The following is a 27,045-nucleotide window of genomic DNA, read 5'->3' as shown; positions in this document are numbered from 1 at the left end:
TGTGTATGTTTTTTTTTTTTAAAGTGGTTTCCCCATAATCACTGTACATGCACTCTTCAAAGCTCCACCCCCCCAAAAAAGGATTTATCTTCCCTTGTATAGCATGTGACTGGGCTTAACTGATCCTCAATTAATCAATTCAGCTCCAGTCACATTCTGCACAAGGATTTGGCAGAGATGAGATTTTAACCCCATCCCTGCCAAACTTAAGTAAAAACACACCCTCACACTATTCACCCCAGCACAGGAATGGAAATATTTTCATTTGCTTTCAAACACTACGTTTGCACAGCAGTTGCTGAATGTAGCTGCGAGGGGCAAAGGGACAGGAGTTCTCCTAACCTCTGTTGACCTCTTGATTTGGGTGCTCTTTCCAGCTAACCTTGAAGCCACTGGTAGGCCCACATGACTGAGAAAAACAAAACAAAACATAGGGATCATGTGATGAGTCAAAGGGATTTCGGTCTGTGATTCAGCCTCCCGACAGTAGATGGCATCAAACCAACTCAGGACTTCCCTTACCAAGATCTCGTGACCATGGCAAAAGTCATCTTTTTGAGGGGCGGCACCTTGGTGAGGGGCGGAAGTATGAGTATATAAATTCCAGCCACTGGAGTCAAGTGAAGTATAAGGACACTTGTCTGTTGGGGATTGGGGTTCCACTGACTACAGAGGCGGGACATTACATACAAAAGGGAACGTACTACTGTGTTCGGGGTTGGTCCGAAAGTAAAATAGGAGGAGTAACAGGTGGAGGGAGAGACTAGTTTGGTGCAGCGGGATTTTTTAAAAAAACACTAACATTTCTTTTGTCTTTTTTTGTTTATGTACGGTTCGCCACAAAGACGATTAAAGACGAGTTCTCACGATCTGTTTTGGATTTCACCCTTGCATTCCTTCCCTCACACCATTTTGTTTTCTTTTGTTATTTAATTATTTTGTTGTGTATAGATAATAAAAATAAATTATTTGATTTCTGTACACATAAATTACTGTCTGGACATTCCATTTAATACACTCTTGCCTCACAGATCATTTCATTGTACTACTATTGTATATATATATATATATATAGTGCCTGTAATATTTATGAGAGCATTTACAAAAAGGAAGAATTGACTTGACAGAATAATCAACAGCCACGTTCCATATATCACCCCTCTGTGGTGGAGTGAGTGTAGGACAGCTCTCATTAGAAATTAGATTTTCTTCCCCTGTCTATTCATTCCCACTCCTAGAAAAATGGTTGTCCTTGGAGTAGATTTTATTTTAAAATGATTACTGAAACCCTGGGTAATTTATCAGAAATTTAATAGGAACTGGGTTGTGGCAAGCAGGAATAGGAACATTTCAGAACAGACACTGTGCAAGGAGATGTTTAATTGTTGTTATTTTTACAGGAAGTAACAGGAACATACAGGCAGAAGTGAACATAAAATTGGATGGTCAACATTTTCCTCTGGGTTGACAAGTCCGTTGTTCGATAAATAGCTAAATTGATAGTGCCGTTTAATTCAAAACAGGTTCAGCTTTTTGGAGGTCACTGGTGCCTTGTTCTGTCTCATGTTGACTTACAGTTTTATTGCCTAGGCTGTCGAGCAACATGAGTTGTATAATAAACTACTAGCACGTGGAAACACACATACAATTATTTTTGTCCTTGGAAAAACAAGGATGAATTTGCCTTTGGAAACCTGTCTGAAGAGCAGGATAAATAAGTCGGGCAGTTGTCGTTAATGGGTCTGGGAAGACTGCACCAAACTATATTTCTGATTTTATTTGAATGAAAACTAATTATTGTGTTTGGAATCGTTAAAGAAAATTGTGACAGATAAAGGTGAAGGAATAGGCCAGAAAAATTGAATCAACCAACGTTGGTATATCTGTAGAAAATCAACATTAGTTGTCAAATATTCTCATAATGCTGTAAAAAAAAACACTTTACGTTGTGTCTCTAATTACTGTGTATTTACTTGTATTTACAATGTTATTATACTCCAATTAACCCTAATCCTAACCCTAACTCTAAACCTAACCCTTTTCTGATACAATTGCGTACTTGCATATATCGTGCAAAATTATTTACATGTTAAGTACATTGTCACAATGCATATTAACACTGTAATTAGATGTAAGCACACATGTATTTGCAATGTAACTACTGTGTAATTACATGGTAATTAGAAACATAGTATGAAGTGTTAACCACACTTTTTAAATACCCAGCAATGAAAATGATGCAATGGATAAAAACATCTGATCAGCTTTATTGAGTCAGTCTTTGCATGTTTCCCAAGACAGTATTGTAACATTCATTATGTTGGTTGAATGGAGATTTATAATGTGTGTATTGAAAAGCAGGTTAAAAGCAATTCAAAAGTTGTGATCGTTGTGCACGATGGATCTCATTTCAGTTGGAATAGAGAAGAGATTTGGGTGAAGTTTGGGTCTGAGTATCCCCATCTCCATTTCATGTTTCTGACAGACAGCAGAGTTTAAATGTGCTGTAGAAGCTACATTAAATGCCCATGGCTTCACTGACATATGAATATCAATTAGCATGTCCTCTACAAGTACAGCTTTGAGAGAGTTAAGGTCAGACCTTATGGCTCCTTAGAGGGCATGCAAATGAATTGCTCACCTGAAACAATTGAAAATAATTTGACCTGACAGTTGTGGATTTCAAATTCGGAGACCTCCAAGTAGGCAATACTTAGAGTGTGTGAGGTATTGTTATAAAAGTAGTGTTTTAATGAGAAGCTTTTCACCATTGAAACTACTTGAACCCAAATAAATTACAAGTACCTGATGTACTAATTGAACTCTTTGGGACTATTATACAAAGGCAATCAGGTGCATACATTTAGTCCAACAACAGCATGGCTGCAACAGAACAGATTTTAACATGCAGGGATCAGAGGTGAAAAACACACACAAATACTTTAAAACACACTTTTAATGCAGCAATACAATGCATGCAGCTTAACAGTGACCCTCACCAGTCAGTCTCTGTCTTAATCATGAAAATTGCCATTCACTGTACAAACTTAAATGTTCTAGTGAGCAGCTGTGGATGAGTTCATTAGAAGATACTTAGCAAGCTTCATTTGTAGCTGTAATTATCATACAATTCTACATTCAAGATCTGAAACAAACCTGTTGTCGCTATGCCTTTCATCAGTTCTAACACAGATAACGTCATTAACCTTCTGCCAGTTCTGTTGTCAGTTCAACACTTGTCTTCTTTCTGTTCCTGAAGGATATTATGTTCAAGTATTGCTCATCCTTGTTAGACAGCTTTTTGGGTCTTCCAGTCCTGGGTTTATCAATTACAGATGATGTTTCTCTGTACTTGTTGATTATGCTTCGGATACCACACCTTGAAAATGAAGTGATGCGAACTATTTCACTCAATGTTTTTCCTTCTCGTGCAAGTCAAGGTTTTTATGATGGTAGAAAACACTAATGGAGGCTTTGAGTAAATCGGTGATGCTCATAATGCATCACAGTATAAAAAATGCAACCTGTCTAAGACTTTTGCACAGCAGTATATATATATATATATATATATATATATATATATATATATATATATATATATATATATATATATATATATATATATATATATACAGTGCCTTGCAAAAGTATTCAGACCCCTGACCAATTCTCTCATATTACTGAATTACAAATGGTACATTGAAATTTCGCTCTGTTCGATATTTTATTTTAAAACACTTAAACTCAAAATCAATTATTGTAAGGTGACATTGGTTTTATGTTAGGAAATATTTTTAAGAATAATAAAAAACTGAAATATCTTTGTGTGTGTGTGTGTGTGTGTGTGTGTGTGTGTGTGTGTGACTTTACTACCAGCAGGGATATCCTAGAAAAGGAACAATTAGTTATAGGTAAATACATGATGCCAGCTCTATTGTGAACAGTGTAAAGACTTCAGCTCCCCGCTGAGATAGAATCAAGACATCAGACAGCGACAAAAATATCAGTTTTGCCAACTGTTTATGTGCTTCAGTGACATTTTCGCCGTTCCCATTATCACGGGGCAAAGATACTTTTAACGCGTTCGCTTCATACATTTGTGATACAGTTTGTAAATGCTCTCAAAGGTACACTAGATCCCTCAATCCTGGTCTACAGTATTACAGTTCCCTTATACTTTCTGTGCTGAACCCTTCACTAGTACAAACTGATCAGCCCATCAGGTGGCGTGCTTTACGAATATTCAGCTCTATTATAATACTTTAAACAATGGAGGGTCTACATAATTTGTATGTGGGAATGAGCTTATTGTGTATCTTTTTCGAGTTGATTTGTGTGATTAAATTATTGTTTACAGAGGGGCGCTCGATTGAGACTTGCTGCCTGCTATGTTTGGTTGAGGGGAAGGGCAGCAAGTGATTGGCTGTGCTGGTCCTCAATCAGCAGATGGGCGGGTCTTGACCGAGTGTTCATCAGTTTAAAATCATCTGGTGGAGATCGCTCAGGGCGACTGCAACACCATGCTTCAGAGGGGAGCTGCATATACTCAGGAGAGAGTCCGCTCTGCAGGAACAACAGCTACACAACCCTGAAACTGCAGGCGGTGCTTCTGAAGGCAATGCTCAGCCAAGGCCGTATGAAGCAGCAGGAGTTGTCGTATGAACACCGGCTCATCAGTAGGTTAGTTTAGGGGACAGTGATCCCATGTGATGTATAGTGAGGGTTCTGTAGTGTAGCCGGCTCCTGGAGCGGGACGCCTCGTTTATAAGGCTAGCGCTCGCTCTGTGTGGCAACTTTTATTTATAGTTTGCACTTGTTTTATTTTGCTTTTTCTACAGCTTGCTGGTAACATCACATGACCAGTTTTGTTTACTTTCTGTGTTTGTGAATAAATCCTGCGCGCCTGTGCCGGCGTTTCAACTCCACCTCCATGTCTCTCTGTATTGCTTAAGCAGTGGTTACCCACAGATGTGACACGAGCACCCTGTCACGGGGCCTATGGGGTGGTTTGTTGGAAATAGGTGGGGGTGCTTGGCGAGTCATGCAGGCCTGCCATCGGGTGGGGGGCTGGTGAATGTTTCAGTTAAGAACACAAAAAGGTCTATTTTGGTAAGGGTGTTTTCTTTTTTGTCTCCTCCAGAGATTTCCAGAGACCTGTTGTGACAGTACATAGCAATGGAACAGCTGCATTTAATCCAGTGGTGTGTTAAAGCAGTTCTGGTTCTCCCCTTGTCAGAGGGCAACTACTCTCTGTATTTAAGTGACACTGGTTGATTTTTATGAACAATGCTTTCATTGTATTCTATCACACAAAACCTTTCCCGTAAACCCCCCCCCAAAAAAAACTACTAATATGTGAGTGTGAGGAAGGGTGGGGAGTTTCCTTACGTTGGCTACACAGATTCAGGGTACGTTGCACATGTAACTAATTGGACGATTGGTACACAGTGCTGGAAGGGAGGCTGAATGCATGGCTACACAAGTCACAATTTTCAAGGTTTCCAAGGTTTTACACAATTTTCAAGGTTTCCAAACAAGACAAGTGTAAAAACCCATAGAGTCCAGGTGATCAATATGCAGTGAACATGGCCCACGGCATCCCTGTGAGTGACCCCTATCCATATTTATTTCAATTCCACTGAATGTATGTAGTTACAGACTTGCTTGCAAACACATACTGATTAAAATAAGGCGTAGATTTGATTAATTAAAACTGAAATGTATCTATCCATGTATCAATATTGTTAGGCACAATTAGGGCTTCTCATTTTTTGGTGCTTTTCTACAAAGAATTCAATTGATAGCTGTTAAGCCATTCGTGTATCTCAGTCACAACTGAGAAACGTGTTAATCGTAAAATTGATTTAATTTAGAGGTTTTTTCTGTCAAACAACTAAATTGGCTCATCAATAATTGAGGTCAAGCCTCAATTGTTGATGATCAAGCACAATGTATGAGATTGCGACATGTTAATAAGTGACTAGTCTTTATTAAAGCTACAATGAAAAATAGAGGATTTTATGCTGGACACGCTTACATACATTAATAAAGAGGAGTCGCTTCTGCTTTGAAATGAAAAAGTAAGACTTACGATTTAAAAGCCCATTTAGAAAAACCCAGTAAATTAAATACAGATTCCCATTAACACGTTTCTCAGTTGTGACTGAGATACATGGAAGGCTTAACAGGCATCAGTTGAATTTTTAAAGGAGAGTAGAAGTTGGTGGAAAACACTGAAAACCAGAAGCAGAAACTGTTCACTGTTTAAATCAACTGCTTCACCAGCCTACTGCTATTCCCCTTTGAGTTATCATAATTGAATGTCTTATTGATTCAGTTTGTGAGTCTTTCTTATGTAATTCAATTTATCACCCAACCCCATATGTTAATGAGAATTTGAATAAGTTTAATAATAAATGCTCAAAATATGACAGAAATGTGCAATTTCATAGTTAGGTGGCACTTTGCAATTGACAGTATGGAAGTTGCCAGAACAATGTGAACAAAGTGTTGTTAAGATTAGAAAATGCAGTTGCTGATTTTTATCTTTTACTGTTAATTTAAACACATCCATTACATAGTTCATAAACAAAGGACATTATATATATATATATATATATATATATATATATATATATATATATATATATATATATATATATATAGATGGGATAAATTAAGTGCTGTGATTGGCTGAACAATATCACATGACCGTGTGGTAATAATTGTCTTACCGCATGCCTATGACATCATAGACTAACTTACTTACCTGATCTATTAATATTACTATGCCTTAAAAGTAACAGTTATCTAAACAGTGTTTCTGTAGGTAAAAATGTCAACATACAACTGAAACAGCATTTAAATCACTCAACAGTCTGTTTTTTTTCACAAAAAAATTGGCAAATATACTGTGGTATTTATTTAGTCATAGAACAGAACAAAGAAAACTGAGGCAAGCAGTAGCAGTAACACTATTCAAAAGCTATCTGAGAAATCACAACGCAAGTCTCACTCAGCATGTATTAAAATGTATGTTCAGCAGCTGCATCTACTTATTAAACTAAATAGCTCCTTATAAAACTGACTAGCGAGTATGCAATATTTAAACTCGACACAACAGATACATCTCACCACTACCCTACGATTTCAGAAACATATTTAAAACAAAATTAAAATCTCTTCTGCTCTCTGCTGACACAACCGTTGGGCTTTAAACAAGATCGGGTTCAGTATAGAATTGTATTGTGCTCGCTGCGGACGGGAAGGACTGCAGCACTGTGCAAACTGACACGGGAGCTGTTTAGTCCACATATCATCTGCTGGTTTACAATCTAGGGAAATTATGCCGGTTACCGGCATCGGTGTGAAAACAGCCTCTTAAATTATTTGTCAGCTTCTCTTGGAGACTGCAAAGCCTAAATAGGATAATTTCTTCCAAAAAAATCCCCCAAAACTCGAAGCCCCTCCCTCGAGTGCCAGTGCAGTGTTTGGCTGTTTCTTGAATCTTCCCTCAGAAGTAGGAAATCAGTCTGCTTTTAATTCACAAATGACATTTCGTCTCGAAAAATGTTACTGTAAATGGCAATGTTCAATGTAATGTTTATGGCAAATAAAAAAAAGTACAAAATACATGTTACAATCAAACAGTCTTCAAGGACTATTTTTTCTCAGTAGAAGGATACATAATATATTTATATTTTTTTTCCTTAAAAAAGCCAGTTTGTGTAATTATTTTTAATTTTTTTGCCATTTTATATGCAAAGTAACCCACTCTAGGGTGTTTGGCAAGACAATTCTTACAGCACTTCAGAATTGTCTTACTGCACACCCTGTCGTGGGTTATTTCTTACATTATATATATATATTCTACAAATTCTACACATTTCTTCATGATCCCTTAACTGGGCTCAGGGCTGCTGCTTTGGTGTGCTTTGGGTATCTTTCTGAATTTGTCATTTTTACAACTACAAAGAAAGAAAGAAAGTAGCATGACAATAACCTCCATAAAGGCCATGCTGCTCCGTTAACCCAATATAACTTTATCTAGCCATTTGACTGCTGAGCAGATGAATGACTTTTATGAACACCCCTCAATTTTGTTCACTTACATCGTTTTTATGACTGTGATAAAGTGAGAAGTTTGTCCTCTGAGGAACTGCAGACCAAAGTGGAATCCTGTTTTTCCTTCCCAGGAACACAGCTTTACTTATAACCCGCTGAATTTCCAGATGCGTTCAAAATACATATTGTTTTAAATGCTTCAAGTACAGTATCTTGAAAACCATTCATTATGTTAAATCTCACTGAAAAAAATGGTTCATTATAGACAAGGCAATGCGATTCATCAAGGGGGTCACTATAGACACATAGTCCATCTTTACAGACTGTTTTTAAATTGTAAGTAGTTTTAAATGTCATTTTATATTTTATATTATGTTGACAATCTGACTTGGTAGTTCTTGTTCAGTTGCCTTGTTGCATGCTAATATCTGTCTTTACTGGCTTGTCTGGATAATCCTACCAGCACAGTATGGTAAGCCACTGTATAGTGACCCCTTCATTTTGCAAAACCTAGGATTGTTTTACCAAAACTGCACAACAGTTTGTTTCTCATAAAATAGAAATATAAGAAAACTGTTCCCTGAAAGGAAAAATACGTTGAATTACTTAGTTTAATGAATTAATTAAATCGCATTAATCAACCAATCAAATCTGCCTGTTTTGAGTTGAATTACATTTTAAAAAGTCAGCAGTATAATTAAAAAGTTTATATCAATTTGAAAATGTCAAATGCTTTTACTGGAATAGATTGTCTTGGTATTTTATTTTATTGCATGATTTGTAGGCAGAGTATTACTAGAACAATTTAATACCATATGCAACTAATAAGTCATGTCACATGTAAGACATTAATCAGTCACATGTTCTGGTTAATCAATTAACAGAGAAGTATTTTAAAAAACCACCAGACTGATCTATTAAACACTTAAATAAAGTAATATCTTGAAGGCAGTATGTTCTAGCACTCCAAGCTCTATCATTGTTATTGTCTGTCCATTGACTGAGTCCTCCAAATCCACCACATACCATGTGACTTTCAATTAAAAAATACATAACAAGAAATGAGTTAAAATAGCAAGGCAATACACAAGCACTGCATTTCGAAAAAGCTGTTATTATTAGAATTCATATTTCTACAATTGACATGTAAGAACATACCTGCCACTCACTATGACAAGGCCATAGCTTTTCTGCAGACTGACCCAGCTGAAACATTTTTTATTACCTGCTGATGTTTGGAAATTCAGTTTCTTCAGTTAAATTAAAGTAGCTCCCGGGTTTTAAATTAAATTGTATTCTCTGCCTTTGAAGTTGTTCAGTGCTAATTCTGCAAACTTTATACAAAAGTACTGTTGTGTGATTGTGTGCTAAAAATATAGATATAGAGATTAGATTTGATCTTTCCTCTAAATTATCTTCAACTTCAAGAACACAGGTTTTGCGATATGCCTTTACTATACCTCGTGAAGTGTTAACAATGTTATAAGAACTATTTGGATGTTTATTTTCTTCTTGTAAATTCCTTAATAACTGAATATCTTGTATGGGGTCATCTTTTAAAACTGTCCAGTTACCACTGTTTTTTTCCCCAATTTAGGATGTCAAATTATCCCCCCTCACCGCAGCAGCTCCTCTCAATAGCTCAGGATAGTTGAATGTTTGTGGTTGTCACCGATCCCACTGTCAAGCCAATCCTTTTACAACAAGACTCAAACTACTGCCCCAGGAGGACAAAGGCCCTGCAGGGCTGACATTAACCTTCCAGGAGCCGGGAGTGACTTCCACTCTCAAGGTTCTGGGTGTAAAGAGGCAATTGACAGTGGGATCAGGAGACACCACTGACCTTTAATGATCGTGAACTGTTGCGGGGAGGAAAGTGGCAGTGACGGTTGCTGTAGCGCAGTAAGTAAATGCCCCCCACTACCCCTTTCGATGTTTACTGACTTAAATAAATAGACAAACACTATTAGAAATGGCATTAACTCATCACATGTTCTATTTAAAAAGAAATAGCCAAAAGGAGTGCAGAAACCACAAAAGGCAAAAGAGTTCTTGTTCCCAGGAGGTGCGCAAGAGGTTTCCTCATTAGGTGTAACTGTGCTTCTATAGTCGGCTCTGATTCAGTGATGCAAGAGCTCAGGCCCTTATGTTCTCCGGTGCCTATCTCTTTTATATATTTATGTATGTATGTATTTATTATTATTATTGTTATTATTATTATTATTATTATTATTATTATTATTATTATTATTATAGTTGTGTGTATTTATTTGCATTATGTATTATTATTATTTAGAATTATGTATTGTGGCAAAGATGGGGTTAATTCCCCATCCACAAAAACCTTGGGAAGAATGTGACTGGAGCCTTAATGAGGTACTTGCCTGATTGACGGGTAGTTAAGGCTCCAGCCACAGTATAAAAGGACCCACTCTGGGCTCATTAAGGGAGTGGTTGGAGAAGAAGAGAAACTCACTGAGACAAAGCTCCAAACAGACTTGCTACTATTTGTGTGAAATTATTACAAAGGTAGTCGTTTGATCTTTTTGGATTTAGTTTTATGTGAAACTTTTGTTTTGGCTGCTTGCCCTTTTCTTTTTGTGTTTTTGTAAAGTTTTTTATTTATGAATAAATAGATATACGGCTGTAGCCGTTTTAACCCCATATCCCTGGTTGTTTGCGTGCTGTTTCCTGGATGTTGACGTCACCACCCACGCCACTCAAACAATCTTGATCACAGCCTTACACTATATTATTAGCCCATCAGTGAAGAAAGGCTGAGTGGAGTATCCTTCGTGGAGTTTGTTTAGAGAAAATGAGACTTGAAGTCTGTCAACTTGTTGCTATGTAGGAATATAAATTGCTTACCTGGTGTATTGGTTTGTGTTTGGGTTGGCTATTTCGTAGTTCAGAACATTCCCAAAACCATGCTCTGACAGATACCTTTGTTCATTTGAGGGTTTTTAATCAGGGTAGGTGGGAGGACGGTGGGGGTTATTTCTTGGCCTATCATAAAATAGACAGGAATAGTCCAAATCAAGCCTTACAAGAACATTTTCAAAAGCGAGGAATACGCTACTTTGATTTGAGTTATTTTCAAATTAGAGGTGATAAGAAAACTGCAATACAGCCAGATGAAGTCATTTCAATAGTCTGTGTGTGTCTAAAACTTCATGAAATATTATCAATAAGCTGAAGGGGGTCTGCACTCCCATGCGGTTGACATGGCAACATAAAGTAATGGGTTGTATCAGTCCTGTGGGGATCCATGGGAGACTCGTTGCGAAACTGCCAATATCACTTATTAGACTCAAGCATCGTGCTTGTCATAATGAATCTGAAGTCTGTTAAAATAAGCTCATGCTGTGCTATCATATTAATGTAATGATGCCATTATGATGGCTCCTACAACGATCATTATTTACTCATTGGAATAAAGGTTAAAAACAGTATTAAATTACATTCATGTTCTGTATATATATTGATTGACTGTAGTATGTTTACTTTTTATATACAGCTGTGCCCAAAAGTTTTGCATCACCTAGAATTTTAAGATTGAGGCATAGTTAAAAAAAACAAAAAACAAAAAACTATAAACATAATATCTGTATTTTATTTAACATCGTGTAATCAAAGAAACTACAAAGTGATTTCACAAAAGTCTACTGGAAGCCATACTAGTATTTCATGATAGATTTCGAAATGCCACATTTTTTTAAATTTTTGTCAGTTTTTCGTTAAGTATATTACATTATTCAGCCAGTTTCATTCGATTTTATGAAGCAAAATGTGTTAATTCTATGTAGAGAGTGATGCAAAACTTATGGCCATAGCTGTAGGGTCAGTGGAAGTGACTTTAGCATCCAAATGTCACAGTGACTGTGCAGTCAGAAAGCCCTGCATTCAGCCAATTTGAAACCAGAATGAAAAGCAGGTCACAGTCACTGTATAATCAGCAGGCCTTGTATACAGACAATCTGAAACCAGAATGAAAAGCAGGTGAAAAGGCCACTGCTCCTTCCAGAGACATTTCCACTGCAACACCCAGGCAGCCTCTTTCTAAACACATAGGGAGTCTGAAATTCAGGGAATTGGTATGCTGCTGCATTGCATATACAGGAGTCTAGTTACCAAAGTGCCATCCTATTAGTCAGAAGGCAAATATTTGTTGACAGCATATGGATAAGCTGGAGGGTCGCAGGGAATGGATCCGACTGGTTGATATGGGTGGTGGGCGGGGCCCCCTGAGGCTATATATAGGCCTCCGCATGGAGACACCACGTGAAGACTTGAACTTGAAGGGTTCCTGAGAGACTGTGAGGGACAGAGAGAGAGAGAGGCTGAAAGAAAGGGGCCTGAGCTGTGAGGCAGTGAAAGAATCCAGAAGCGAGTCTGAAGAGTGGGAAAGAGACAGAGTGTGTGTGTAAAGAAAGTGAGGCAGAGTGAGACGACAACAGTGAGTGAGGGAATAGGCTATTTTATTATTTAGGTTGAACCCCAGCCCAAACAGAGTTTTCATCGGTTTTCTAAAAAAATAAACCGGTCATATTTGGAATTCCAGCTAGTCTTGATTCGCTCATTAACGACAGAACGTTACAATATTTATTTTTGAGCTGTCACAATTCTTTATTTGAACATTGTGAAACCTGCTCATTGTCACAAACAGGTTGCACGGGCTTTACTCCTTTATGTGATCAATCAAACTATTCTTTGCTTCTGACCAGCAGCTGACCAAATGTGGGAGAGGCAGAGATTTCCAAGCTAAGTCATATCACAGCAAATTATTCTTTAAATGGTGGGTCCTTTGTTTAGCGATTTAGAAACAACACATTAGACTGAAAGTGGAGAAAACTGTTGTATAATAAGGCTTCAGTAACACTTTACTTTAACTAGGCAATTTTGAGTGTAAGTACTGAGTAATCTGAGTGATTACTGATGTACTTAAAGTGTAGTTACAGTGTAGTTACACATAGGTAAAATGTAGGTAATGTGTAAGGTGTGTAATAATTTAACGGCATAAATAGTTACACATTACCTACATTGTAACTATGTGTACCTACACTGTAAATACACTATATTTACCCAGGCTTCTCGGTGTTCTAGTGAAGAACCCCAGTGAAATACTTACCAGAAATAGGGATACATTTTTTAAGGCATTTTGTGAGCCCATAAAAAATAAATATTGAAGGACCAAGTCTAGCTATGATCAAGTGAAAGCACATATGAGAGTCAACAGATGTGCTGTAAAATGCTAAGGGATCACAAAATAAGTTGTCCCTTGAAGTACTTTACAGGGTTGTTGGGGGTTATTTTATTGGCTTATCAGTAAAAAAAAATGTATTTAAAATACCCTAGTTATACCCTATTTGACTATTTAGTTAATACTTTATCACTGCTTGCTATTTTTTCTCAACTGCATGCTGCATGTTCATCTTGCCAAGACCATGTTGGAAAAGAGATGTGCATCCCAGCGGTACACAAATAAAGAGTACGTGTAAAATGTCTGTTAAAACACTGCTGTTCCTGATTTGTAATTTACTTTCACATGTTACAGAAAAGCCTAACTCTGAACTGACATACTGTATATTTTATATTAATTCAGACGTAACTGCTTGTTCTGAAACGGTGTTACTGAGTGATTTGTTTATGTTGGGATATTTTTTGCATTTTGCCTCTGAAAGTAACTTCTCTCTTATCTCATGGATGGTGGCTGCTGCTGTTGCCACTGTTCCGATAAGCTTTGTACTTACACTATAGATAGTGGGAGAAGTCGGTAAAAGCTGTCAGAACTTAAGGTGCCACAGATTTGTCTTTGCTGTTTCCTATTACTTCCGAGGTCTGAGCTTGGCATAATCTTGCTTTCAACTACACTGGTGACGGTCTGCAGAAGGCCTGCTTGGAAGGTGAGCATTAGACTGGAAACTGGTTAACCATTCCCATTACCCACGATAGTTCCTGAAGGGTTATTGACTGTTGTTTTTCTTTATAGTTAAGCTCTGGGAATTGATTGAAAGCTCTGGTGTTGACCTTTTCTGCCTTAAACTGAATCTAATACTTTGATCACATGAGCGTGTGAGAGACGAATGGATAAAAATGTTTTTTTTTTTTTAATTTGTCAATTACTTTCTAGAATGAGTGAAAATGTAGTTATAGCTTAACGTTACCACTAATACTAATCTAATTAGTTTCGAAGTGCAGTGTTTAACAAAAGATGACAATTTTGAAAGGGGTTGTAGACTTTCTATAAGCACTGTGTGTATATATATATATATATATATATATATATATATATATATATATATATATATATATATATATATATATATATATATGCAACCTTTTGTTGCATTATGCCTGGAATTAAAATGCATTCAAATATTTTTTTTTTTTTTTTTCATTTATCTACACATCCTACTCCCCAACTTCCAAGTGAAAAAAATATTCTAGAAAGTTGTAGAAAATTAATTAAAAATAAAAACTGAAATAGCTTGGTTGGATAAGTATCCACCCCCCTTGTAATAGCAATCCTAAATTAGCTCAGGTGTAACCAATCGCCTTCAAAATCACACACGAAGTTAAGTGGTCTCCACCTCTGTTAAATTGTAGTGATTCACATGATTTCAGGATCAATTCAGAAGTTCCTGTAGGTTCCCTCTGCTGGATAGTGAATTTCAAAGCAAAGACTCAACCATGAGCACCAAGGTGCTTTCAAAAGAACTGGGACAAAGTTGTTGAAAGGCACAGATCAGGGGATGGGTAAAAAAAAATATCAAGGGCCTTGAATATCCCTTGGAGCATGGTCAAGACAATTATTCAGAAGTGAAAGGTGTATGGGACCATCAAGACCCTGCCTAAATCAGGCCGTCCCTCCAAACTGGATGACCGAGCAAGAAGGAAACTGATCAGAGAGGGTACCAAAAGGCCAATGGCAACTTTGCAAGAGCCACAGGCTTTTATGCCAAGACTGGTCAAAGTGTGCATGTGACAACAACATCCCAAGCACTCCACAAATCTGGCCTGTATGGTAGGGTGGCAAGAAGGAAGTCATTACTCAAGAAAGCCCACCTTGAAATATGAAAAGAAATATCCATAAAATATGCATGTGGCAAAAGGTTTTGTGATCTGACGAAACTAAAATTGAACTTTTTGGCCTACATGCAAAGTGTTATGTTTGGCGCAAACCCAACACAGCGCATCACCCAAAGAACACCATCCCTACTGTGAAGCATGGTGGTGAGCAATCTATCCATTAAAAAAAACAAAACAATAGGAATTGTATTTCAATCCCATTGCACTGAAGCAGGGATCCAATATACACTAAGCAAGCAGAGTCATTCATTGAAATTCATTCAAAATCAAAACAGCATTTGCTCTAGAGCAAAGTTTGCACCACTTGAATTAAAACAAAGAATTAGCATACTAATATAAGATGCAAGCAAACAAGCCATATTTTCCCCAAAAGGAATAAACAGCTAATGCTGAACAACGGTTTCATTCGACTCCCATTCCAGCCGACAGTTGCAAAATATGCACATCAATATTGCTATGATGACTGGCAAATTAATCATTTAGCTCGCTTTATTCATGCATATTATTACATTAGTGAAAAGAATGGTCACACCACCTTTTTTGCACACAGTATGGGTTTCTCTTACCACGCAGTGTTTCAGGTAATTTACCACTGTTTAGTGCATGAGGCCCTAAGTGTGTGTAATGTATGTGTGAAGCGTCCCAGACTTTTAAAATGTATTACGGGACTCACAATATAAGGCTTAATTTTAGTGTTCACATACGTTCATAGTAACATCTGTTTGAAGAGTAGAGTAGACATTACAATTTTCCCTTTCCAGTCCGATGTCGAACCCTGTCCGATTTCATCAAAAAGACTTCAAGCACAGGTCTCTAGTTGTTTTTTCACTGGAAAAAGCTGAGAAAACCTTTCAATGGCCACGTGAGACTGATAGGAGCCAAGAGAAGCCATAAAAAAAGTGGCAGATCTGAACAATACAAACAGTCCCTGCACCACAGCCCTAGCATGGACAGAAACAAACAAGAGAGCTGCTTCCGCATCCAGCGCTCAATGAATATCATTGACATTTGTCAAGCTTTTTGAGATGTTATAGTCATAAAATAATGACTTGGATCGCATTATTGAGGAGTTTGGTGATACAACGAGTGATCAGGAGATGATTTATCAGTATGCACGACTATGAAAAGATAAATGTATATATGTGATAAATACAGTGAACAAGGAATGGGGCGGGGCAGGAGATGCAGAATCGAGTGTTCTGTTGATATGCAGTGCCTTTTAAACCTGTTTTACTGCGAATAAAATTACTTTTAAACAGTGCATGTAAAATAAACAGCACGTGTGAAAATAAATTGGACCTGAGGCGCCTGACAGGTGCTGAATAAATAGACCGCTAAGGGTTAATTCCTCACCAGCACATCATGCACATTAGTTCAGCTTCATAAGGGCATGGCAAACGGCAATAAACTTGATTGATTGAGCATTGCATCAGCTCCACTTGTAGGTCATCCATTATATCAGGTATTGGGTTCAGTATGTCCTTAAGGTTCTGCGGGTTAAACCCTTTTCTGTATTGTCCAAGCAACTCACTCTCTACAAGGGTTCATTTCTTCATAACATGCCACTGTGAAACTGCCATAGTGGTGCACAACAGTGATCACCCCATCTTAAAAGATTCAAATCTTTCAGCTGGGCAGTGCAGACCTCATTTGATACCATTTGTAAAATTCAGCTTTTCATGTTCTTTAGTTATGCAGAGCAGAAATTATTCTGCAAACCTATCACCTTGTATTGAAGCATAATGGAAATCCAATATACTTCTTCAGCCAGAATGTTAACTGTGACGACATAAACTTGAACCTATATATATATATATCTATATATATAATATATATATATATATATATATATATATATATATATAGACACACCAGTCATTTCTCTCCAACAGTTCTCATTCAATTAGTACACATTACACATTGATATAATATCAGGCATAATATCAGACACAGCAGGCATCATATTAAATCAGAGGTTGCCTATTCTGGCTGTTGACAGATTAAGTGCTTCATGACCTGACTTTAATTTGTTCAGTTTAATAATTAAGGAATGTGGATGGTTGGAGTATTAAGGTAGCATACCTGTGCTCGATAGCTGACAACAGTGATCGTTCAGTTTCCCATGATGGCAGACAATGGGGTCCAATTTAATGACCTAAAGGTTTACTGTCACCATATTCCTTTTTGGGGAGATAGTGGGTTTCTTCTGAAGGTATTGTGAACCTTCCTTACAACCCACATGTGTTCTGTTTCAAAAACATTCTTCTGTTTGAGTGTAGCCTGTGGAATATCCCCTTTGGACAATGCCTGTCAATTATTTCAACTGTTCCCCAGTGTCTAGTTCATTAACGCTTGACCAAGGAAGAAAGGGGCTTGGGAAAGTGGACGAGATAGCGTGGAACTGAGGCTGCTACCAGGACGGTAGAGCAATGGAGCACAAGAACCGTCGGGTAAAGCAATTGTTCAAAGGATGTTGGACCTGCCCTTCTTTGTTAATGCAGATAGTGTAGCCAGCTGAGCGTGGCTAAGCCCTGGTGTAGTGGACCCTGGTGCACCTTCTCTCCCACTGTAATTTGTACTGACTATTTGTGGGCTGTTTTATGCTTTTAGGATTTTAATGACATTTTTAGCATACTGTTTAAGTCTCTGTTTTTAACCCTTTATCTACCACGATTTAGTTTAGCTGGGGTAAGCGTTTGACTAAGGGTATCGAAAGTGGTTACAGTCAACTGTTTAGTGCTGCTGCTGTTCTTGTATTTCCTTTAGGAGTGGACATATCTGAGGGGGGTTCCTGTGGTTGGAGCAAAGAGGGGACATCTGGGAACCAGTGTGTGGCACAGTTCTCCTGCTCCCAGGGACCCAAGTGGAGATAGGATGGACAGCCATCTTGCAGCCTTGCATCCTAGCTATGGCAGTGGGGGGTTTTATGTATATTTTGTAACTTTGCACCCCAGCCATTGTAGTGGGTGTTTCTTTTTGTTTTTGTTTGATACTTTACACCCTAGCTATTTTAGTGGGTGTCATTTTTTTTTTTTATTTAATGTATCAATTTTTTGCCCATATGTTTAATAAATTGCTGTTTTAAAAAGTGTCCTTCTGTGTTTGTCTTCCATTGTATGGTTAGTGACTATTGTGGTTCCCAACTAGTCACATCTGGTGAACCTGTGTAAGTCTGTTAGAATCTGGCTCCTGGTGCCCAACCTCCACCAGGTTTGATTATAAGTTCAGTGAAGTCAAATTTAGTGCCTTTATGACGTCACGTATATAAGGCAGACGCCCTTCAAACTCTCATCAATGCTAATGTCTTTATCTAGTACGTATACATCAGAAAACTTGCGTTGCAAATTTTCAATCAAGTCATGCACGATGATTGTTGTGGTAAACTTGCTTCCTATCTTCCACTATTTCAGGTACTGGTTTGTATCACTGTTATATGCATCCATTTTTTTTTCCCCAGCCATGCTATCTATGGATGGACCGGTCTTTCAAGCACATTTCTTAGGGACTGCGGCCATCTGTCAGAGAAAAGCAAAACTGCAGACTCTTATACCATATAGTCTGCTTATTTATTAACTGGAGCATGTTGAAAAGATGTGTTAAACATAGCAGATGCACATACAACCCCCTGCACACTATTCTTACGGGAGTGACACATTTGGACTCGCTTACGCTCCACCTGGAAATCGTCGGATAAGTAGCTGGGTGGTTAATGCAAAACAATGTCCAGGAGGTTTTGACATAAAGACCCTGATTTACAAATAAATTCTCTGTACACATCAAAGAGACTGCTGGATTCTCCTTTTGATATCACCTTTACCTTGGTGTTGCTGCACCAAGAGCGATCACTCTTGTATATTTCTATACCTAGATATGGACATTCTTAAGTACAGTAGTAATTTAATTTATAATACATAGCAGAGAATTTCCTCTTCTCCATTGCCCCTGTATTACTACTTGCACGATCACTGTTTTTGGATTGACCACCCTGTTTGTTTAAATCAGACAGCACAGGGTGTTCTGAAGGGAGAGGACAAGGAGAGAAACTGATGCTGATGTTTTCTCTACAGATGGATTTGCTTTTCACAGTGGTTGCTGGAACAACTTCCCTGTTTTGTTTAAATGAAGGGGAAGCTAATGGACTACATTCGAAGAAGAAAAAAAAAAAAACATAATACCATATCTATTGTATTGTTCCTTGATTTAGTAAATATGGTTTCTAACTGGCAAAGAATTGCCAAGATTAAATTGCTTCAACAATTCATAACAGCACGTATTGTGATTTGAAACATCCTCTGAAATATAACAGATCCAGTGGGAGCAGTTTGCTAGTTCATCAATCTTTGAGGTGTCTAATATTAAAGTGAGCATAAAAAAGTTTCAGACAGTACTACAATACAATCCACGAGGTGCTGTGAAGCAAATAATGTTGTCTCTGCAGCAATTCTCCATCTGGTTTTGTGCCAGATGTTATAAAGTAATAGAAGACACAAATGACATCTAGTATTATTTTCCACGTTTTGAATTGTGCCGTAGCACATTTTCCTGCAAAGAAGACATAAATGGATGTCATCACTTCCTGAGTGAATCAAAGGTTTCCAGTACTGCACACTGTGAAATTTTGCCACATGATCAGGGAGTCTTTGCTATGCTTGTAAATACATCCCGATTGTCCCAGCAGTTTTGTTGAATTAGTGTGATCATTTCAATGGAGTTAACCCCCAAGGGTTAGACAGAGAATTTAGTTCTGCTGTGTTACATCTCACTCAGAAATGATGGGCATGAAGTATTTGAATGCTTTCTTTATCTTTCAGCACTGCAGGCTAGTGTGGACCAGAAAACTCTCAGATCTTTCATTTGGTGAAAACATATGATTTTAAATACTTTACTGCTATGCGTAGCCATGTGAGATCACAATACAACTTGCAGACAGGTAACAGACTGCATGTCTAGAAAACTGTTTAGAATTTCAACCACTTTCCAAAAGAGGGTTGTTTGGGATCATGGGGTATTTTTAGAACTTAGCTCAAATGCCTTGTATAGTATTATTTTTAGACATTTCACAAGACATTTTTAATGATATGTTATGTACGCTGGTATTTTCACAGCCAAAGCAGTTGTGGCAGATGCATCCTATTTAAAACATCCTTCAGACATGTTCTTTGTAAGTGAATGAATTTTCAGTTCGTAGTTTTTTCTAGCCAATTTTTCAACCTTTCCAACAATTTCTGGGTAACACTTTACATTGGGTCTCTAACTACATAGTTGTTGCACAGTAAACACATACAGTACTTACACATAATCACAATGTTATTATGCATAGTTACAATGTACTTAATGTGTACATCTTTTTGCATGATATAAGTACACAGTTGAATCAGAAAAGGGTTAGGGTTAGGTTTAGGGTTAGTGGGGTTAGGGGTAGTTTTAGAGTTAGATTTAGAGTTAGGGTTAGGGTTAGGGCTAAGGTTTCACTGTACATTGTAACTGTGCATAATAACATTGTAATTAACACTGTAATTATGTGTAACTACACATACATAGCAAATATTGATTACAGGAGTTACAATTGAAATAAAAACAAAACAACAAAACCATCTATAAGAACTTCACAAGGACTGCTGTTCTGTACGTAGTTTATTTTGCATTTTCTTTCAGAACTGTACTACCATAAAATACAATGTGCTTACTGTGTGTGTGCATTAGTTTGTAATTTACTTACTAGATTGAGGTCTCTTCGGGGGCGTAATTTACATGTGCATCGTCAGTACATTTGTTTGTTTACTCTGTGTGTTTTTTTAGTAGGCGGAGAAAAAATACCTTAATGTTTCTTTATTGATAGCGCTGTTTATTCGAGGGCGGCCTCTGTTATAAAGCTGTCCAAATCCTGAGTGTCGAGTCAACACGGTCCGAGTCCGAGTCACTATGATTCGAATCCAAGTCCGAGTCATGAGTCCTTAACTTCGAGTCTTGAGTCTGAGTCTGAGTCCTTGAAACAAACTCAAATCAATATTCATTAAACTAGTGGTAGTAAAGGGGGAACAGTTTGCCTAATGGATGTTATCTGACATCCCTCAGGAAAAAAGCACAAATAATCAAAAGTAAAAGTACCAAAAAAATGATTTTTATTTATTTATTCTAGCTAAATTATTCTATTTGCATGCCTTTTTTCAACAGGTCTGTTACTATCTTCTTTTCTTTTGGAATTAGAAAACTGTTTCAATGTACATGAAGTTTATAGATAAGCTTTAAGTTCAAGTTTCCGGACGTTGTTTTTCACTTTGGTAGAAGCCATGATCTGGACTATAGAGCAGGTGTAGTGTTAGAAAGTGGTACATTGTCAAAATGTGGTACCTGTACCTAAATTTAACCCATGTATGGTCAGAAAGTGGTATGCTGTCAGTTTGCAACTGGTACACTGTCAGATTTGGGTACAGGTGCAATCAATTGTGATCTAGTGGATGTTTTTCTATTGTCAAAAAGAGGTACTTTTTCCATTAATTATACATAATTTTTTGTGCAAACTTAAACTAGAAATAGACAATCAATTTCTCTAAAAAGAAAAAAACAATTCACGAGAAGTCCATCGCAAAGTTTCACAGGTAAAATAAATGTACAAAACTCAATGTATTGCTTATGATAAATATAAGCATACTATTTTCTTAATGGTGGAAAAATATTATAAATTAAATAAAAAATGACATAATAGACTAGACTGGAAAACATGATACATTCCATTTAAAAAGATGTAAAAGACCGAAAGCAGCATAACGCCTCAGGTTTGAATGGGCGCTTCCCTGCTTTCTTAGTGGAAGTTGTTTAGGTAGTGTGAGCAAGCGTAGTGTGCTGAGTAGCACTTTGAAATGCATACCTGCTCAGACAGCATCTGCAAACCTCAACTCTCAACAACAATGGACTATATGGCACCCAATTGTACCAGCTATTGCATCAGTTTGTACTTGCACTGCACCGCTCCATACCTTTCCACATTCAGCTACTGCTGGTTCATAAAGGAATAAAAAAATGCAGTTTACACAGACAGATTTCTAGGTTGACGCTTCAAAGCGTATTGTTAATGTGTTTTTCCTGCATCCAAAATAAATTATTCTGTTGTTCAGTGTGATATATCTGCCTTGACTCTAGGCAATTTTCAATTTGAGACTTTAGTGCCTAGTTTTGTACTGTATTTGCCAGGTGAATTCATTGACATTGCTTGCAAACAGTGATGGCGTGTGCTGGGAATAAGTGGAGATTAGAAGCAAAGCACAGAATATTTAATCACACAATGACTTTCTGATCTGAATTAAAAGCTCTAAAAGTATAATTATAACTTATATAAACTCAAAATTATTAAGGTGACTAGTGTTCTATTGTTTTCAGTTCAAACAAATAAAATATATTCCACAGAGTCAGGGAGCTAGGCACAATCAAATTATGTATTTTTCAAGAATGCAGTTTTACAAATGTATTTCTACAGCGCTTAAAAAACTTAAACCATGGTTTATAGTAGTAAAGAGAGAGGCTTGTTAAAAGCCAAATAATTACTTACTTGTTTACCATGCTGACATTATTTATTCCTTATAAAACTTAATGCAAAAGCGAAAAAAAAAAACCTTGGTCTGCGATGATTGCAGTTTGATTTGTGGTTGCAGTTCCAATTTCTTATTCTTACTGTGATTGGCTGCAAAGACAACAAGGCTAGCCAGTGATTGGATAATGTTTTGTTGGGTGGGTTTTTATTGTGCAGTTTCCTAGTAAGTGTAATATTACATGTGTAATACAAAATAAAAAAGGACTCGTCGTTTGTATCTCTGAGTCATGGAGCCCGAATGTTCGAGTCCGAGTCCCAGTCACAAAAGGTCAAGTCCAAGTTCAAGTCACACAAGGTCGAGTCCCAATCACACAAGGTCGAGTCCCAGTCACAAAAGCTTGAGTCCGAGTCCCAGTCACACAAGGTCGAGTCCCAGTCACACAAGCTCGAGTCCCAGTCACAAAAGTTCGAGTCTGAGTCCCAGTCACACAAGGTCGAGTCCCAATCACACAAGCTCGAGTCCCAGTCACACAAGGTCGAGTTCCAGTCCCAGTCACACAAGGTTGAGTTCTAGTTCCAGTCACACAAGGTCGAGTTCGAGTCCCAGTCTCACAAGCTCGAGTCCCAGTCACACAAGCTCAAGTCCCAGTCACACAAGGTTGAGTCCCAGTCACACAAGGCTGAGTCCGAGTCCCAGTCACACAAGGTTGAGTCCGAATCAAGTCCGAAGAGACGGGAGCCTCAGTCTAGTACATAAATTGCAAACTAATGTACACACACATAGTAAGCACATTTTATTTCATGGTAGTACAGTTCAGAAAGAAAATGCTAAATACTACATACAGCAGTCCTTCTGAAGTTCTTATAGGTGGTTTTGTTGTTTTATTTTTAGTTAAATTGTAATTCCCATACAAATAAAGCAAGTTACAGTGAGAAATAACCGAGTAGGATACACTGTAGTTTTTACAGAAATCAAGCTGATAATCTGAGGTCATTTTTAGTGTAGAAAAACATCTACATCTCACTCTTGGACTTAACTACCACACCAGCATTGTCCCGCCCCTTATCAACAAGTACACACTCCCGATTCGGTGGTACAGTACTCCCCTACCTTCCAACCCCCACCTAATAGGCTCTAGGTAACTGTCACCGATAAATGTGCTGTAGTCAAAGTAGGTTAGCCACACACGCTGCTACATACAGGTAGGCTACAGTATTACACAAAATAAACAATCGTGATACTTCTGAAATGTCAAAAATCATGTAATAAAATACTGCAGCATTTGAAAATCGTAGTATTATTAATAAAGGCCGCCCTCATATAATTGATGCCCTCGTTTAAGAGCCGCAGTCATTTTGATCAATTTAAAATAAACGCCGTTGCGCCAAATTGAAGTAATACGGTATATATACAGTGGCTCTCAAAAGTATTCACCCCCCTTGGACTTTTCCACATTTTATTGTGTTACAACATGGAATCAAAATGGATTTAATTAGTTTTTGCCAATGATCAACACAAAAAAAAAGTCCATAATGTCAAAGTGAAAAATAAAATCTACAAATTGTCCTAAATTAATTACAAATACAAAACAGAAAATAATTGATTGCATAAGTATTCACCCCCTTGAGTCAATATTTACAATATTTGGTAGAGGCACCTGGCAGCAATTACAGCCATGAGTCTATTTAGATACATCTCTACCACCTTTGCACATCTGGACACTGCAGTTTTTGCCCATTCTTCTTTGCAAAATTGCTCAAGCTCCGTCAAGTTGGATGGGGACCTTTGGTGAACAGCAATTTACAACTCTTTCTACATATTCTCAATTGGATTGAGGTCCAGGCTTTGACTGGACCACTCCAGGGCATTGACCTTTTTGTTTTTAAGCCAAGTCAACATCCCGGTTTGAACAATCCTACAAATGTGGTTTTTCATGGTGAATTGCACACGGTAGCTTTAAAGTTTAATGTTTGTCTTTAAAATATATAAAAATATTTAATGACAAAACAGTTGATATACTGTAGCAACACTGAATTGTATTTCGCCAGTCAGTAAATATGTTAGCTGCACTTCTTGATTCTTTATCGTGACTGTGTGCTGTGCTCTGCCTTCGAATTTTAAGCTTGCCTAATTGTAAACATAATCTACCTACCTAATGTTAATAATACTCCCTGTTCAAAAATGGCTGTAATTTCACCCTTGCCTGAGTCTCACACACGTTTGCCTTAACGACAACTTTACATCCCCTGGGTGTTGACTTGGCAGAATCCTGTAGTATATTTAATCAATATCCATAGTGTGTGGGAACTTCATGAGCTGAAGAATTGTCTGCTGTGAATTGTCTAGTCTAATGAAACGAAAGCTGTCTAGCTCTGCTAACTTTGTAACAAAATGAATCTATTCTAAAATAAATCTATTGAAAACATATGTATAACATTTACTGAAATATATGATTGTTATTATAAAATGTTTTTGTCCTGTTTCAATGTTTTGTCTACTTTTGCCATCAATTTTGTAATGCTATTTATTGCCGGTTCCTCCTGCCAGGAACCCCTTCAAATGAGATATATCTCAAGAGTTATATCCTGGTTAAATAAATACATTTGAAGCTGAATATAATAAGGACAGCTGCATGATTCAAAATTATATTCCATGACTTATAAGAATATTGATCCTCTTGAGAAATGAGATTTAGTGCCTCAATTGGTTTTAATACTGGAAGAATGGTAACAATGCATTTCTGATACTGTTATTTCTGCATAATCTGATATAACATATATATTATATATATATATATATTATATATATATATATATATATGACTTACTAGTAAGCATGATCCATTCGTGGTATAAGGTTTTTATTCCCCACAGGAGGATGTCCCAGTAAATCGCAAGCGATTTATGTAATGATATACTCCTGTGGGGAATATAAACTATATACCACAAACAATCATTCAGTATTCTGTTTATACCACAAGCATATATTTCTTTCCAACATGATTCTTCATAACTTCACACTTTCAAATTGCTAAAGCAATGTTTTTGTTTTTGTTTTGTTTTTTTTTCCATTTTAACTTAAAGGGGAAAGGAAGCAGATGTGAACATGAACAATTGGCTGAGCCCTACTTGTTGAGTATTGAATTGACTGTTGCCTCACAGCATTTGCAAATTTACAAGAGTATAATACAAATATGACATTTACCAGTAAGCTTTGGTAAATCATAAAATTAACCGTTAAATGTCCGAAAAGCAATATATTTCTTCATAATTCCCGGCATTTACCACGTCTCATCATGACAGTTACCGGTAAAATTTAAGATATCCCAGATTCTGACTTTTACCGTAACATGTATTAAACAGTAAATTTATCAGTACAGCTATAGAGTCCCACCTGCAAGGCTTATAGTAATTTAAAGACTTTTTCTTGAAGCCCATTTTGATGATCTAAATAGTGACTGATAGTCATTTAACTGGTTTTGTTTTCTTTAACAACAAGGGATACTGTTAAGGCTAGAGTTAGGGACCATATCATTTTACTGTAATTAAATTATAATTGTAACCCTAAACTATACTCTAATAATAACTTGTACCCCTAACTAGGTCTAGTTAGCTTGGAGCACATATTAAACAGAGTATATTGATAGCAAGAGACATTACGGTAAAAGTTAGTTCCATTAAAGACTAGTTGTACGCCAGCTGCAGCACCAGGTTCAGTAGAGCCAAGCCTGTTTAAATGCATTCATGGACATCACCCTTTCACACATATCCAGTATCCCACAGAGCCACAGGCTCTTCACAGGCACATTTACAGGTTGTTGTTCACGTTGAACAAGTGGCACTTAGCATTCCCACGGCTCTTCAGCATGAACTATCAGGGCCTCTTGTATTTTTGCTAGAGGATTAAATCCTGGCCATGGATCCATCTGTAATACACAATCACTTAAAGACAAAGTAGCTCAAAATGTCATTTTGATTGGTTTTTTTCAAGATCATTACATTTTTTAACTAAAAGCTTTTTTTTTTTTTTTTTTTTTTTTAGACTACATATTTTGGTTTTGTTTGTCATTATTTCCAAGTGCTTCCAGAAAAGCACTGGGAATCTTAAGTGAAAACATTTAGTGTAACAAAGGAAACAGCTCTTTCCTGTCCATTCTTGTAAAGCTGGTGAACAAAACTGGTTTCAGATGAAACATGAAAAAAGAAACCAAGCAGAAGACGTGGGACGATGGATGCTTTAATTTGCAAACCTCGGTCAAAGAACAGAATCAGAGAACAATAACTGGTAGTAAAACTTTAGATATAAGCTTTCAAGAGCACATCCCTTCACCAGGTACAGTTGGATTTAAAGCTTCAACTATGAA

The sequence above is a fragment of the Polyodon spathula genome, chromosome 5 (assembly GCF_017654505.1).
Source record: "Polyodon spathula isolate WHYD16114869_AA chromosome 5, ASM1765450v1, whole genome shotgun sequence".
Lineage (NCBI taxonomy): Eukaryota > Metazoa > Chordata > Actinopteri > Acipenseriformes > Polyodontidae > Polyodon > Polyodon spathula.
This window is presented reverse-complemented; position numbering follows the sequence as displayed.